The following is a 10,673-nucleotide window of genomic DNA, read 5'->3' on the forward strand; positions in this document are numbered from 1 at the left end:
GGCCCTCTGCGGTTTCTTTCTCCTGTCCCCGGAGTCGGGACTGCTGGGGTGTCTCAGTGGCTTCAGAAGACCTTACTTAAGCCGGGCGTGGTGGCGCACGCCTTTAATCCCAGCACTCGGGAGGCAGAGGCAGGCGGATTTCTGAGTTCGAGGCCAGCCTGGTCTACAAAGTGAGTGCCAGGACAGCCAGGGCTACACAGAGAAACCCTGTCTCGAAAAACCAAAAAAAAAAAAAAAAAAAAAAAGAAGACCTTACTTAGCACTGCACAGTGATGTCAGCTACACCAAGGTTTAGAGACCTAGGGGTGGCAAAAGGGGACAGTTCAGCCTCTCCAAAAAATGAAAAAGAGCAGGGCATGCCAGCACTTCGGAGGCAGAGGCAGGTGGATCTCTGAGTTCGAGGCCAGCCTGGTCTACAGAGTGAGTTCCAGGACAGCCAGGGCTACACAGAGAAACCCTGTCTCGAAAAACCAAAAAAGAAAAGAAAAAGAATCCTGCTTGGGCCACCCAGAGATCAGCTACACTTTGAGCCTATATTCTGACAGGCAATCTGACCAGGTCAAGAGGGAAGAGCCAAGAGCTCTGTGGCAAGACAGGTTCCTCCCTTGGGCCCACCTTATCATGAGGTCCGGGGAGGGAGGCCAGGCTCTGTTCCTGATCCCCACCCAGACAGGATCAGTGCTAATGTAGGCACTTGCGAACTCACTTCTCATAATTTTTTGGTCACTGTCACTGACCCAAATCCACAAGCTGACCCCAAACCACAAGGTTTAAAATTCTCTTCAGGCAGCCTGGGCTCCTCCACCTGGGGACCTCAATCCCCAGCTACTTCCGGGTTCCGGCATTCCCTCATACACTCTCCACCCGCCCCACCACCACCCCAGGACCACATTCTACTTGAAGAATGCATACTAGGCTTCCTTAAATTATTCTAGGAGACCCTCAGTTATCATCCCTTTGTGTCCAGGGTGGTCTTGAACATCATTAGCTGAGGATAATTTTGAACTTCTGATCCTCCTGCCTCCACTTCTTGATTGTTGGGATTATAGGAATGTGCTACCAGGCTTGATTTATGGTGTGCTTGGGAGTGTGTGTGTGTGTGTGTGTGTGTGTGAGAGAGAGAGAGAGAGAGAGAGAGAGAGAGAGAGAGAGACCCGAGAGAGACCCTGCATGAGCGTGCGTATGAATTCATGTGTGTACACCTATGTTATGTCCTGGAACTCTGTAGACCAGCCTGGCCTTGAACTCACAGAGATCTGCCTGCCTCTGCCTCCAGAGTGCTGGGGTTAAAGGCATGCTCCATCACCATGCCCGGCAGTCTTGTATTTTCCTATTCATCTTTTGGTGGTAACGTCTGCCCTCCAAGCCGGATATCTCTCTGGGCCCAGCACCCTCCCGTTGTCCAAGTCTGCGCTTTTGCCGGTGCAGCTGAAAGAAACCACTCAAAGTAGGCAGCGTGGAAGGAAGGCTGGGACTCGTGGAGCACTTGTCCAGCAAGCGCAAAGTCCTAGGATCTAGGCAATTATGATCCCCAACCCCGCAGAAACCGAGTGTGGTGATCCCAGCATTCATGAAGTGGAGGCAGGAAGATCAAAAGTTAAAGGTCATCCTTTGGCTACAGAGTTTGGAGCCGGCCTGAGCTACATGGAACCCCATTTCAACAAATCCTTTGCCTGTCTTGCCAAAAATATATAGCTGGTGGACTCCTCAACAGACCGAGTTGAACTTGAAGTCCAGAGCACTCACTAGTCTTTCTCAGGGCTACCCAGCAAGCAGCTCAAGGCAGAGCAAAACATGATGATGGGTTCCTGAAGCCACTTTGTACCTATCCTGTCACGGTTTAAATAGGAAAGGTCCCCGATAAGCAAATGTGTTTAAACACGTGGTTCCAGCAGGTGGCGCTATTTTGGCAACTTTTAGGAGTGGGGAGCTTGCTAGAGGAGCCGGCCCCCAACCCCAACCAGGCCTACCTACCCTTCTCTCTCTTTTTTCCGAGACAGGGTTTCTCTGTGTAGCCCTGGCGGTCCTGGAACTCACTCTGTAGACCAGGCTGGCCTCGAACTCAGAAATTTGCCTGCCTCTGCCTCCCAAGTGCTGGGTTTAAAGGCATGCACCACCACCACGCCCAGCTGTCCCTCCCTCTCTTTTCCAGGTTCCCCTGGTCCCACCTCTTCTCTTTATTGGGGTTGGGGGGAACGCTCTTCTGAGCTGTTATTTATCTCGCTCAGTCAGGTCTCTAATTCCACCCACTTAGTTAACTCTAGCCCACACTGTCAAAGCTCCAGACATCAAAATTCCTCTTTTTGTTGTTATATTTTGCTTGTTTATTAGACTTTTAAAAACTAATAGAGGCTGGTGAGATGGCTCAGTGGGTAAGAGCACCCGACTGCTCTTCCGAAGGTCCAGAGTTCAAATCCCAGCAACCACATGGTGGCTCACAACCATCCGCAACGAGATCTGGCGCCCTCTTCTGGAATGTCTGAAGACAGCTACAGTGTACTTACATATAATAAATAAATAAATCTTTAAAAAAAAAAAACTAATAGACTTGACTTACTGTATAGATAGATAAATAGATAGATAGATAAATGATAGCTAGAATTTCACATAGCGCGGGCTGGCCTCTAATTTGTTATATAGCAGGAGTATGACCTTGAACTACTGACCCTCCTGCTTCCACCTGCTGAGTTTGGGAATTACAAATTTGGTCATCGTCCCTGACTTAAGGACGATGTTTAAGTTATGTTTAAGTTGGAAGTTTTGTCTTTGTGTATGTTAGACCCTGTGCCTGCTCATCTGAAGGGAGTACACATTGGTGCCACTGCACAGCCCAACCAACTCCATGTTTGAAGCTCTGGAAGTTAAACTCCAATGCCAGGAGGAAAACCACGAAGTCCCCTTGAGCAAACATCCTATGGCAAACCACACATCAGCAGGGTCAAGGTACATCTCGATAGCCTAAGACCTCCTGCGGAAAATAGAAAATCTAGCCATCCTGTTGGTCAGGTGGTTTTGCCCCCATGTTTGGCTCTTACTAGAAAGACAGCTTTAAAAATATTAACTAGCTAACCCATATAGAAAATCTCCAAGTTTGCTATAACTACAATAAATACCCCCCACCCCTGGGCTCTCACTTCTGACCAGTACTAAAGGTGAGTATCCTTGCTCTAGAGCTTGTAATAAAGACCTGTATGTGTTTACATTGGAATTGGCTCCTCGGTGGCCTTTGGGGTCCCTGCGACTTGGGCCTAGCACCACCTTTTCAGAAGCGAGCACCCTTTTCATCCCCGTGAAGACCACCATGCTCTCCCAGCCTTGAGGCCATGAACCCTGCCAGTATCTGGATTTGGGGGGCACAGTAAAGAAACCAGAAGAGTCAGTCTAGTCCATGGGTAAAAAAGGCCGGGGTGGGGGGAGATTTTTCCAGCTCCCAAGGAGAGGTGGGAAATCTTCATGGTTACAAGGGACTGGGAGGAAGGGAGCCTGTGAGCTGGTAGGGCGGGAGCTTTGAGGTATATTACTAGGCTAGCATAGATCTTGATAGGCTGATAGGTAGCAAAGGCATGTGTGAATGGGGGAACCTGCTTTTTTGTTTTTGTTTTTGGCTTTTTTTTTTTTAAAGATTTATTTATTTATTACATGTAAGTACACTGTAGCTGTCTTCAGACTCCAGAAGAGGGCGCCAGATCTCGTTACGGATGGTTGTGAGCCACCATGTGGTTGCTGGGATTAGAACTCTGGACCTTTGGAAGAGCAGTCGGGTGCTCTTACCCACTGAGCCATCTCACCAGCCCCATGTTTTTGGCTTTTTTCAAGACAGGGTTTCTCTGTGTAGACCTGGCTGTCCTGGAACTCACTACCAAGCTAGCCTCGAACTCAGAAATTCACCTGTGTCTGCCTCCCAAGTGCTGGGATTAAAGGCGTGCGCCACCACTGCCCGGCCAGATGCCAAGTCTTTGATCCTCAGAATGCTTCAGGGCTGAACAAGCCACACTCAGGCAGGCAGCCCACCTTTCCCAAGCTTTGAGACTGCCCCTGAATGAAGCCCATATCCCCAGCACCCTCCTATGAGAAGTCCCCTGAGCACTCTCCCAGACCTTACCCAGGGGTTCGCTGACCAACTTCTAACTATCAGACTAGAGAAGACATCAGGTAAGAGGCCCAGGTCTAGGGTCTGGGAGATAGCCCGGTTGATAAAGTGTTAGCCTTAGCAAGTCTGGGGACCTGAGTTCAATCCTTTCTGGGGGCTTTTAACCGAGTAAAACTTCTGGGTGTGGTGGAGCATGCTTGTAACCCCCACACCAGTGAGTTAGAAATAACAGATTCCAGAAGCCCACTGGTAGCCAGCCCAGCTTACTTAGAGACCAATGAGAGAACCTGTTTCAAGGGAGGCAGACAGTGCCGTTTCTGGATGCTAACACTGTCCTCCACATATAGACAGGCACCCACATGGGAGCAAGAAGGAACGGGTAGGGGTGAGGGAAGAGAAAGAGAGAGGGAGAGGGAGAAGGGAAGGAGAAGGAAAAAGAGAGATCTCTGAGTGTGCTCTGGGCTTGTCTTCTCTGCTTCTAGCCTGGCTCCAAGGGTCCTCAAAGCCACTGAAATGTCCCTACTGTGGGACTGACCAGTGCTTGGGCCTGTTGACTGCTAGCCCATTCTGTTACTAGCAGCCATATTAGACCTTTGGCTTTCCCTAGTGCACCTTTCAGATAGGAATTGTTCCCGACTGTGTCTAACTCTCCACACAGCCAACACCTGCTAACTGTCAGTGATCCACTAGCAACCCTAGGCCACTAAGAGGCAGCAGAGGCTCATTCAGGTACTTGTGAGCAGGCCATGCAAACTGCCACTTTTTGTGTATATTTTAATTTTTTATTCATTTTACTTTTTTTTTTTTCAGAAAGGGTTTCCCTGTGTAATCTTGGCTGTCCTGGAACTCATTCTGTAGACCAGACTGGCTTGAATTTAGAGATCTCCATCAGATTTGGCTGTAAGGCATTTTCTTTTTTTTTTTTTTTTTTTTGGTTTTTCGAGACAGGGTTTTTCTGTGTAGTCCTGGCTGTCCTGGAACTCACTTTGTAGACCAGGCTGGCCTCGAACTAAGAAATCCACCTGCCTCTGCCTCCCGAGTGCTGGGATTAAAGACGTGCGCCACCACGTCCGGCTTTTTTTTTTTTTTTTTAAGGCATTTTCTTAATTAATGATTGATGGGGAAAGGCCCAGCCCATGGTGTGTGGAGGCCATCCCTGGGCTGGTGGTCCTGGGTCCTATAAAAAAGCAGGCTGAGAAAGCCAGTAAGCAGCGCCCCTCCATGGCCTCTGCACCAGCTCCTGCCTCCAGGTTCCTGATTTCCTTCAGTGATGACTAGCAACATTAACATGTGTTCAGGATAAACCTTTTCCTTGCTTGTTGTTGCTGTTGTTCAGGTTCTTTTGGGGGTGTGGTGTTGAGATGGGGTTTCTCTGTATAACCTCTGATTCCCACGTTCTAGAATTAAAAGCATGAACCACCACTATCCAGCTCCCTTAAAAAAAAAAAAAATTTTTTTTAATTGTGTGTAGATATGTGTACATGCGTGCAGGTGTCTGCAGAGGCCAGAAGGGGGCGCTGAAGATACAGGTAGTTGCGAGCCACAAGACGTAGGTGCTGGGACAAGCTCCTAACTACTGAACCATCAGCCCCTCCCTGCTTGTTTGTTTGAGACAGGGTCTCTCTATAGTTCTGGCTGTCCTGGAACTCACTCTGTAGATCAGGCTGGCCTCAAACTCAGAGATCCACCTCTTCTGCCTCCCAAGTGCTCGGATTAAAGGTGTGCGCCACCATACTCTGCTACTCCCGTTTTAAAAACAAGGTCTCCTGCAGTGCAGTGTTGACCTTGCTGTGTAGCTGAGAATGATCTTGTATTCCTGATCTTCCTGCCTTCAATATCACAGACATGTGTCACACTAGCTTTCTGTGGTGAGAGGGATGGAACCAAAGGCTACCTGGTTGCTAGGCAACTGAGGTGCCCCCCTGTCTGACTTAGGCTGGCCTTGAACTCCTGATCCTCCTGCCTGAGCTTCCCAAATGGTGGAATTAGAAATATACATAACCATACTCTGCCACACTCAACTTCCTGTATCATTTTTGTGGTGCTGGAGATTGAACCCAGGGCTTTGAGCCCTGTGTGTGTGCTGCAATTGAGCCAATTCCCTGGAGCAGCAGCAGGAAGCCAGTGAGTATCAAGCAATTGTCTGGTTCTATGTCGTTAGCCTTAGTCATGCTAGGTAAGCTTGCTACCACAAAACTGCACCCCAGTCCCTCCCTGGGGGATTCTAGGCAGGGGCTCTACCACTGAGCCATGCCCCAGCCCCTCACTGGGGGATTCTAAGCAAGAGGTCTACTTTTTACTGAGGTAATTTAATCTCCCCTTTCCCTAACCAATTTACTTTGAGACAGGAGTTCATTGACTTAAACTTGTCATCCTCCTGTCTCAGTACCTCCATATACCAATCTCACCCCTGTATCCGGGAATTACAAACCTGAGCCATGAGTTATAGTTTGCTCTGTGTGTGTGTGTGTGTGTGTGTGTGTTTGGTTGATTTGATTTTTTGAGACAGGATTTCTCTGTGTAGCCCTGGCTGTTCTAGAATTTACTCTGTAAAGAAGGCTGGCTTTGAACTTAGAGATCTGCCTGCCTCTGCCTCCTGAGTGCTTCAATTTAAGGCCCTCACCACCGACACCCAGGTGTCTTTGTGAGGTAGGTAGGCTAAATGGTATGCCCTGCATACTTAGGACACAGTGAAATGAATGTGAATTCAAACCCTGATTTTTCTTCCCTCATACAAGATGAGGCATGGCTGAATGACAGAAAACTGATCTTTGAGCCAAATGAGATGGCATCGTGGGGAAAGGAGCCTGTGCCAAGTTTGTTGAGAGACCTGAATTCGATATCTGAGGTCCACATGGTGGAAGAAGAGAACTCACTCACACATATGTAAACACACACACACACACACACATAATTCCTCCAACCCTCCTCTTCCTCTTCTTCCTCCTCCTCCTCCTTTTAAAAAGACTATGTAGCTGTCTGGCTGTCCTGGAATTTGGTATGCAGACCATGCTGTCCTTGAACTCACTGTCATATGCCTGCCACTGCCTTCTGAGTGCTGGGATAAATGGCGTGCACCTCCACACCTAGCCTCATCTCCCTAATTCTTGGTTACAAAATGACTATGGAGGAGCGGACATACTTTTCTTCTTCTGACCTTGTTGCAAGCTGATTCCTAATTGGCCACCATTCATTTGAAATCGTAAATATCTGACCAGAGCTGGCTGGGGCCTTGAATACTACAGAGAGAAGAAACTGGCTTCTAGGTTCCCCGGACTGTCATAGCCTATCATAGCCCACTACCAAAGGGCCAGCGTGTGAGGGGATGAAACTTGGCATATTGGTCATTCACCTTTGGGCTCTCCCAGAGTATGTGGACTGGAGCACAAAGATGCTGAAGCCCCGGTTCCCCAATTAAGGACACAGGAGTAATGTAGATAGATTTATTGAGATCGGTTCCGGAAGATAATATGGAGATGAGGGACTGCAGCAAGTTTAGAGGTCAGAGAGTGGGTCACTGTTTCTATAGCAACCCTGAGGGCGAGGACCACCTGGAGCTTGATGCATCACCCTCTAAAGTCCCCTCCTTCCAAGGACAACCCCTGTGGAGGTTTTTACGCCCTAAAAGAAGGCCAAAGCAGATTATTCCGTAAGGACTACAAAGGAGGAGACAAAGCCGAGTGAAGAGGACCCGGAAGCCAGGATAAGCTCCGCATTAGCACTGCGGCGGGCTCAGCAGCAGAATTCCAAAGGAGGGATGCGAGACCCAGCAACAGGCCGGCCATTGGCACGGAGGCGAGATGCTGGCTTGTGATTGGCTCTTACCACGTTCCGGCTAGAAATCAATTTCCATGCTGGGTGGGGCGGGGCTGAGCCGCGGCCCCGCCTAGCTCACAGCCGGGTACCTGGGCAGTCCGCAATGGCCAGAGGTAGGGAGTGGTCACTCTTAGATGCCTGGCTCTTTTATGGGCACACGCAGGCAGCACAATCCTTCGTTTCAGGCCCAGGTGTTTGGGAAGGGGAACATGCAGAAACTCGGGAATGGAGATCTCAGATGGGCTGGCCTTGAGGTCGCTACTGCCATCAGGGTCTCGGCTCAAGGCTGCAAATACCCGCACTAACCGGGACAGCTGCAGAACCGGCAGCACCCACCAGGGGGAGTCAGAGGACTCGGTGCTGGAGTCATTGAGGGTTTGGGGGAATAGATCCCAGAAGGGAAGACTCCTGAATCCCAGCAACCCCAACTCCAGGATCTTGTATTCACGCTCTACCTTCCTTGGCCTTTTTTTTTTTCTTTCTTTTCTTTTCTTTTTTTTTTTTAGATAACGTCTAACTGAATGACTCTGGCTTCAAACTCACAACATTGCTCCTAGCCGTCTTTGGAGTTCTATACTCCCAGAGCCTGGCAAAACTCTGAGACCCGGTCATATGCAGCCCAAGCTAGTCTGAAATGTATGGAAGTAGGCCTTGAACCCCAGAAATGTGACTTCGTTTTGCACCTCATCTTCTCAGCATCCTCCCCGGCTTTTAACTTTCCTTTTTTTCTGAGACTGGTTTCATGCAATCCAAGCTAGTCTTGAACATTACCTTGCAACTTTAAAAAAGATTTTGTGTGGGTGTGTTGTGTACACTGGCACATGCAGAGGCCTGAAGAGGGTGTTGGGGTATCCTCTACCGCTTACTGCCTCTTCCGGAGCCAGGCTCTTTTCCTGAACCTGGGATGTGAATTTCCTCAGGTAGGCTGGAAGGCAGCAAGCACCTGTTGTTGATGGTCCTTTGGAGCACAGGTCGCCTGGCTTGCCAGGGTGCTGGGTCCTGGTAAAAGCATGGCAAACACTTCCCAACCTAGCCTCGGCTCCAGCCCTCAACCCAGAACTCATCCTCCGGGCTCTGTGAGTGCTAGGAATATCAGGTGTACCCCACTTCACCAGGTGTGCCCCACCACATGCACACCTGGTGGTCTTGATGTACATGGAGTTTTTGTTGGTTTGTTTTGTTTTTTTTTCGCGGCAGGGTTTCTCTGTGTAGCCCTGTCCTGGAACTCGCTCTGTAGACCAGGCTGGCCTTGAACTCACAGATCTACCTGCTTCTGATTCCCAAATGCTGGAACTAAAGGTGTGCACCACCACACCTGGCTCGATTTCATGTATGATAAGCAAACACTTTACCAGTTGAGCTACCTCCCAGGGCTTGTTATACTTACCCAGCTTCATTTTGTCTTGAAATGTCTAAGTCCATGACCATGGCCTCTGTCCAATGCCCTAATTCCTAGCACTTGGAAGGAACGGCATTCTGACTTCCAGACTAGAATGGTCTACAAAGTAAAACCTTGGGTTTTGTTTTTTGTTTTGTTTTTTAAGTCAATGCACCACATATACCAATGATATGGCATCTCTAACTTCTGCCCCCACAATAGGGTCTATCATGGTGGGGATCTGGACAACAGTTAGAATGATTAATATTCAAAGACAGACTCATAGAACAGGCTGGGTTTACCCAGCCGATAGTTGCCCAACCTGTCTTGACTCTCGTTTCCTGATCCAGGGGCCAGGTTTCCATTCTTCTGCTTCCCCTCCCTTACTTCACACAGACTGAGAAGTCAGCACTGTGGAGGGACAGCAGTATTCCCAGCAGTTCTTTTGCAAGAAGAGTCTTCAACTCCAGGGAACACCCCTTACACACACACACACACACACACTCCCACCCTTTTTGAGGCAGGGTTTCTGTGTGTAGCCCTGGCTGTTCTGGAACTCATCCTGTAGACCCAGGCTGGCCTCAAATTTAAGAGTGCTGGGATTAAAGGTAATCTTTGCCACCATTGCCTGGCTGGCTGGCAAAACCCCTTCTAACTAATACGGAGAAAGCACGATTGCTCCTGTGGAATCCAAAGTTCTCACACTAACTAAAGCACTAACAAACCAAGGCATAGCTTGGGGGGAGGGTCCCCCAGCAAGCAGAGGCTACTCATACATACCACATAGCACGTCAAACATTCTCTAGTGATTGGCTGAGGAGGGGGCAAGAAGCTCAGCAGTAGAGTGACACCCCCCCCCCAACTAAGAGCCCCACCTATCTCTGCCTCAAGTGCTGGGCTTAAAGGTGTGCCACTGCCCAGCTAGTAGAGTGGTTCTTAGGAGCACCAGATCCTGAGACCTGCCAAACCAACCCACACCTAAGAAAACTCAGCAACCATTGTGATCCCCTTGCACAAACCCAGCTCTATATGAGATTAAAGAAATGTCTAGGGCTGGTGAGATGGCTCAGTTGTTAAGAGCACAGACTGCTCTTCCGAAGGTCCTGAGTTCAAATTCCAGCAACCACATGGTGGCTCACAACCATCCGTAATGAGATCTGATGCCCTCTTCTGGTGTGTCTGGAGACAGCTACAGTGTACTTACATATAATAAATAAATAAATAAATCTTAAGAAAAAAGAAAGAAAAACGTCTAAGGGGATCCAGTCACATCCATTATGGTGGGAAAAGAACGGAAGTGGTGAGACTCCCTTGATGCAGACTCACAGTGTCTCAGGGTTGCCTGCTCAGAGGTCCCTTGGGAGCACGGACAGCTACACTGTTCCCCAT

Source organism: Mus caroli, unplaced genomic scaffold, assembly GCF_978045245.1.
Source record: "Mus caroli unplaced genomic scaffold, Mus_caroli_1 scaffold_4, whole genome shotgun sequence".
Classification (NCBI taxonomy): Eukaryota; Metazoa; Chordata; class Mammalia; order Rodentia; family Muridae; genus Mus; species Mus caroli.